Here is a 7,051-nt window from a genome sequence, read left to right on the forward strand (position 1 = left end):
AGAGTGCACAGTAAATGTGTGTCAACATGCATGCTGACCGGGAGTGCACAGTGTGTGTGTGTCAACATGCATGTTCACAGAGAGTGCACAGTAAGTGTGTGTGTCAACATACATGTTCACAGAGAGTGCACAGTAAGTATGTGTGTCAACATGCATGTTCACCGAGAGTGCACAGTAAGTGTGTGTGTCAACATGCATGTTCACAGAGAGTGCACAGTGTGTGTGTCAACATACATGTTCACAGAGAGTGCACAGTGTGTGTGTGTCAACATACATGTTCACAGAGAGTGCACAGTGTGTGTGTGTCAACATACATGTTGACAGGGAGTGCACAGGAAGTTTGCTAAAATGGGCTTTCAGAAACAAAATAGCTCAAATTCGTCCAATCACCAGTGACGAGGAGGTTCCACGGTTTCAAGAGCAATTAATAGTTTTGAGAAATATCAAAGTCCAGTTTTGCCTTTGCCAATAACTCTCACTGTGTTATCACTAACAAGAACAACGCTGCCGCACCTCACCAACATGAAAATGTCAATTTAACTCCAGTGATCGAATGGTCTCCAACATCGTCAGGTTGATTTTTTTTTAATGTCTTATCTGATTACTTACCAATAACCAAAGTATTTCTGCTACACCAAAAGAGTTGGGGTTTTGAAATCTTTCACACAATATTACAACCATTAGAAAATTCAAAGCATGTGAAATAAAACCAGAACAGAGTGCAGGAAATATTTCACACTGTCACCCCCACCTGGGTTGCAAGATGATTGAAATTGCTGACAATTAAGACAACGCATTTTTAAACATAACATGAAACTGAATGAGTTCTCCGAGATGATACATTTCAATTGTTTTTCAGCAATGAACCTTCGTTATTGGAGTTATTTGCATTAGAAGTATAATAAAATTCTGAACAAGCTATTCCAATCGCTTGGAATCTGAGTTAAATCTGACTTACACATGCGGTGGCATGGACTCCAAGATTATTTAAAAAAATGTACAAGTATTATTCAAAATTAATCACAACTCACCTTTGAATGTTTTCTGAGCTTCAAATCAATAGAAAATTTGCTTTAGTGGGCATCAATTTTATTGTATTCAACATCCAGTGGCTCAGACAATCCAAGTGTCTATCACGTTTGACTGGAGACTGGATGCTTCCTGTACTAACGGAAGCTTTCTAAATATTAAGAGCAAACTTTTATTGAAATTGGCAAGAGACCTTTAAATGCCACCTACTGGATGAGGTATGATATTAACTGCAACTGCTTCATTTTTAATGAAGTCAATTTGTTTCTTGAAGATGTACTTTCTTTCCTTTCTTGTTGATGGATTTTTATTCTCCTGGGGAAAAAATTGGGCTGGGAAGCACCCAAATTTTGGGACTACAAGGCCAATTTCAAAATGGCATGTGTTCCCATTCTGATGTATAGTGTGCCAGATGCACAATGGGTGTCTGCCAGAAGTGTGCAGAACAGGCAGATCACAATGTCTGTGTCTAATGCTGATTGAACACCAGCAATGCCATTTTACAGCTTAGTGTTTCACTCTAAAGATGTGCACGTTAGCTGGATTGGCGATGCTAAATTGCCCCTCAAGTGTCCCAAGATGTGTAGGTTTAGGTGAATTAGCGGGGTAAATGTGTGGGGTTATGGGGACGGGTAAGATGCTCTGTAGGAAGATCGGTGCAGGCTTGATGGACCGAATGCCCTCCTTCTGCATTGGAGGGATTCGATGACATTCTATGACATGATGCCTTCACTTAAGCTTACACAGTTGAAGGTATGTTAAGCAGCAATATAAGGACACACCCACCAATGCTGTTCAATTGGATCATCAACTACTTACAGGTTAGCTTCTGATTGATTTTGTCTGGCTGTTGCTACTCTTCCACATGTCTTTGGTACTTTCCATAGTTGCTTCAAGTTTCAAAGGTCCACTGGGACAGGGGTGACAGATGCTGATGTATATCTTGCTGACTTCAAGGCTGCTGAAAAAAAAACAGTTGCGCTCACACATGGGTGCACCAGTTGGCGTCCCAGATGGAGAATGGGCAGAGGCTGTGCAGAGCAGGACAAGCTGCTAGAGGGGGGTGGGAGTGGGGGAGGAGGGGGGTTAGAAATGTTCACATCTGGAGGCCAGGAGCAATTCTCCCACCTGAACCTCAGTGATGCCTAAAATTTGAGACACCCATGCTTCACTAAGGAGGTCGTGACTGAAATCTGCCACCTATTGCAGCCAGAACTCCAACTTCAGAGAAGGTACAGGACTGCATTGTCAGTGACTGTAAAGATAACCATGACCAGGACCTTTTATGCATTTGCTCCTTCCAGACTGGTGCTGGAGATATTTCCTCATCCCTGGAACCATTCTCATGAGTCTTTTCGGCCTTGTTTCTAACGCTGTCACATCCTTCCCAAAGTGTATTGTCCAGAATTGGAAGCAATACTCCAGTTGAGGTTGAGACACTGTTTCTTACAGGTTTATCATAACTTTTGCTTTTATACTCCAGGCCTCAGTTGAAAAACCCAGGAATTTGCTTTTTTACCCACAGTCTCAACTTGCCTTTCCACTTTCAATGATTTGTGCACATATGTACCCTCGGGTCCCTTTGCCCCTGCATCTCTTTTAGAATTGTACCCTTTATTTTATATTGCATAAGTCTCTTCTTCATTTTAAAATGAACCAATTCACACTCCTTGCATTAAATTTGATTTGTTGCTTTTCTGTCCATTCCACTAACCTTTTTATGTCCTTTTGAAGTTTAACACTATCCTCCTCACAGTACACAATACTTCCAAGTTTTGTGTCATCTGCAAATTTTGCAAATGTGTCCTGTATGTCATTAATATATGTTAAAAAATATATCTCGCTGTTTACAGAGCACTATTGCATAAGTAAAGCCACTGAGACTCTATTCAAAGGGAAATAACTTCATTTCATTCTCGCTTGCCAGGGATAAATTTGGGGAGCGAGCATGAGAGTTTGCAAAGTTTGCAGACTTGCCCATGGTGCAAGGTGCCAGTGACAGCACATGCATCAACTTTGGAGGTGGCATGTGTCAACTGTGCCATTTAACAGGTCTAAAAAGCAGTCCACACTCCCTCTAGATCCAGCTGGCATGTGACCATAGGCAGCTGCGAATCAATGCCCTGTATCTTGGCAGCAGTCATGATGACTTCATTCTGTTGTAGTCTGCTGTGCCAAGTCAATTCAAGTCACCAAAGGATGGCTACTGGGTGACAAGGGTAACTTGCTGATGCCATAGCTCAGGTTCACAACCCAGGCACATATGTCCAGCATGCATACAATGAAAGCCCCTGCTGCCATAGTATCCAAAACCTGATGGTTGTGGCCCCATTGCCAGCTGCAGCCTTTCTTTTGGACAGGCGACTGTTGAAATTTCCTTGACAGTCCTTTCCTGCTGTTCTGCCGCCGCAGTACCAGGGATGATGCTGACCCCATTCAATGTTCAAGTGCTGAGTGCTTGTTCTCCCTGCCACCTGCAAAATGCCAAGGGTGGCTTCTTACCATATACTACTTGCTAATGGTGCCAGGATGAAGCCATAACTCTCTCCCTAAACCTGTACTTCCCTTTAGCTGATCTGAAACACATGTGCCCCTTTAAATACTCCATCCTCCCCCCAACAAGTTTCTAATGAGCATTTTAACTAATTTATTTGGTCTCAATGGGGATTTGATTTAATTTGATTTATTATTGTCACATGTATTAGCATACAGTGAAAAGTATTGTTCCTTGCACGCTATACAGACAAAGCATACCGTTCATAGATAAGGAAAGGAGATGGTGCAGAATGTAGTGTTACAGTCATAGCTAGGATGTAGAGAAATATCAGCTTAGAGCGAGGTAGTTCCATTCAAAAGACTAATGGCAGCAGTGAAGAAGCTGTTCTTGAGTCGGTTGGGACGTGACCTCAGACGTTTGTATCATTTTCCCGATAGAAGAAGGCAGAAGAGAGTATGTCTGGGGTGCATGGGGTCCTTAATAATGCTGGCTGCCTTTCCGAGGCAGCGGGAAGTGTAGACAGAGTCAATGGATGGGAGGTTGGCTTGGTAATGGACTGGGCTTCATTGATGACCCTTTGTAGGTCTTTGCGGTCTTGGACAGAGCAGGATCCCTATCCTGCCACCCCCATCTCCACGCGGGTGAACATTATCAGCACTGGGAATGGTGTCTGGAAACTAACCCCCATCCCCACCTCCAAATTTTCATTTTCACCCCCTGGGGAGCCAGGAAATCCTGTCCAAACAGTCAGATGGGGAGTCACTAAGGTCCACTTCCTAGCATGAACTTTCAGATGGGAAAATAGCTGCTATTTGATCTAAAGAGATGAGGATAAATTGGACAATTTCCTGAAGACATGCATGAGGATCACATGGACAATTACCTTACACCAATTGGGTGTGAGGCAGACAGCATAGTGTCTTTGCCAGTATCAGCAGGGGACCCAAATTTGTAACTTGTTTACACTACTTAAAACTAGCCCGTACCTCTTAAAGAGGAGGGGTATTGTGGCTGGAGCGGGTGCTGACAGTCCTTTGAGGGCTGAATCTTACTTGGGAAAGAGATGAAAGAGGAGAGACCTGGTTCCCAGGGTTTCTGACAGTGCACAGGAGGGTTTACTAGGGAGGATGGAAAGGAAGGAGGATACATTCTGGACCCAGGAGACTGTTCAGGCACACAGTTAAAAGGCTGTGGAGCAGATAATCATGGAATTCATAGATTCATTGAAACCCTACAATGCAGAAGGAGGCCATTGGGCCTAACAAGCCTGCACCGACAACAATCCCACCCTGGCCCTATCCCCATAACCCCACATATCTCCCTGACACTAAGGGGCAATTGAGCATGGCCAATCAACCTAACCTGCACATCTTTGGACTGTGGGAGGAAACCAGAGCCCCTACTTGGTCTGGCCTACATGTGGGTTCAATCCTATACAATCCTACACAATGCCCATGGGCACTAGGAGTAGACAATAAATACTAGTCTTGGAGTGTTACCCACATCCCAAGAACCAATAAAAAAGAAAGTGAGTACCATCCTTTGTTTTTAACTTGTTCTCTCTCCCAGATTTCTCATTCACTGCCATATACTGGTATAGAGGGCAGCACAAAGACATAATGCATTAGAATGGTTTGCCGGGCATGCTGACTCAAGGGGTTTTTATTGCTGCTATTACTATATATATTCTACATGCTGAAGAGAAGGAAGTGACCTAGTTCAAGGTCACATTGAATGAAGCGCCTCACAGCACCCGGTGTCAACCACTGCTGGCATCTGCACAGATTCATCTGCTTTGGGGAGAACAGCTGATGGGCTGTTTGGTGAATAACTAAGCATGAACGAGAAACAGCAAGTGGGGATGGAATTAGCTGATAACCAATCTGCTAATCAGAGATCCAGCTCAACGGCTCCTTCAGATGCTGGCTTGAAGAAGCACGATGGGCAATGCCAATCTAGAGATGCAAAGTGGTAGCTCAGAACTGTACACGGAATCTGAGAGTGAGTCACCCTTTGCATTCTGTGATAACATCTGTGACCCACAGTCACGCAGTACTGCAAGACCATTTGACTGAATCTCCATAGAGAATATGGTCACTTCAGGACACTTGGCAGCACAGTCTCTCGTTGCCTGAGACTCTAAGCTTGGGCATAGCTTCCAACAAATGATATAACTGGAGCCCTGGGTTCCCTTAAACCACAGTCCTTTTGTCCACCATGTTGAGAATCCCACACTGCTGCCAATTGGCTGAGCCTGCACAGATCTCTGACCTTGCTCAAGAGCAGTGGAATAGAAAATGCTGGCGCAGACAATGGAGATAACATTGCAAAACCACATCCACAACACCCAGATATCCCGACTCAAATTCAGATGTGCCAGAAACTGTAGCTAGCACGTCAGTATCCATGGTGTCTGGAGCTACAGAGCCATCTACTGGCAAACACAAAGATGGACAGAAGCACAGGAAATAGTTGGGCAGTCGCCCATTTATTTCCTCCTCCCACGCCACAGGGCAAACATTTAGGAGCACACAGTTAAGAAGACAGAAGAGCTTTCACGGAACAGTGGATATGTGGAGATGACTCCTAGTGAAAACAGTAATGTCTGATAAATGCTCCTGGCCGGGTGAACTCTGAGTCAGGAGTGTAAATTTTTAAAATTCAATCTGTGTTGATGCCTTCAAAACCTGTTAAGACTCACATTCCAACCATTATCTTGTAATGGAGTTTGTGTCTGTATATACCCTGTTTTGTGAAACAAATCCTGCACTCACCTGATGGAGGAGTGGCACTCCGAAAGCTCATGCTACCAAATAAACCTGTTGGACTTTAACCTGGTGTTGTGAGACTACTTACTGTGCCTTCAAAACGAGCTGAATAAATATCTGTTTAGGGATTGCAGGGGTAAAGTATGGATAGATGTGGACAAGGGATGCATTCCTGCTACTCCTGTGTCTGCTAAGTTATATTGAGCCTTTTGTTGGAGGGCATGGGGATGTCTGAGTAATCCTGCTCAAGGAGAGGCTTCTCAACAGATGTTAGCTGCTTAATTTACATCTTAAGGGGTGCCCAAGCAGTCTGACCCACAAATCTAGCAGGCTGCCCCACTGCTAAATGGGTATGCTCTGATCCTCATTTTATGCTGGGAAAATGGCCAGTGCGCATACCAATTTCTACCCCCTGAGTCAGCCATTTGGCTCTTTCAGACTGCTCCTCTATTCGGTGTGATTGTGACTGATCTTTTATTTCAACTCTACCTTCCTGGTATGGAGGGGCTTGGTTATGAGGAGAGATTGGGGAAACTGGGGTTGTTCTCCTTGGAAAGACGGAGGATGAGGGGAGACTTAATAGAGGTGTATAAAATTATGAAAGGCATAGATAGGGTGAACGGTGGGAAGCTTTTCCCTGGGTCGGTGGTGACGTTCACGAGGGGTCATAGGTTCAAGGTGAAGGGGGGAAGGTTTAACACAGATATCAGAAGGACATATTTTACACAGAGGGTCGTGGGGGCCTGGAATGTGTTGC

At 44.3% G+C, this 7,051-nt stretch overlaps 1 protein-coding gene across 1 annotated transcript in view; it reads right to left on the minus strand.

Moving 5' to 3' along the window:
- apbb1ip (amyloid beta (A4) precursor protein-binding, family B, member 1 interacting protein) overlaps nt 1-1,164 on the minus strand; it is a 144,838-nt gene extending 143,674 nt beyond the window's left edge. The window contains exon 1 of the mRNA XM_078234083.1: nt 1,032-1,164. The gene's annotated coding sequence lies outside the window, so the exon portion shown is untranslated. The remainder of the gene's footprint in view (nt 1-1,031) is intronic.
- Between the last annotated feature and the right edge of the window lie 5,887 nt (nt 1,165-7,051).

The sequence above is a fragment of the Mustelus asterias genome, chromosome 2 (genome assembly GCF_964213995.1).
Source record: "Mustelus asterias chromosome 2, sMusAst1.hap1.1, whole genome shotgun sequence".
Taxonomy (NCBI): domain Eukaryota; kingdom Metazoa; phylum Chordata; class Chondrichthyes; order Carcharhiniformes; family Triakidae; genus Mustelus; species Mustelus asterias.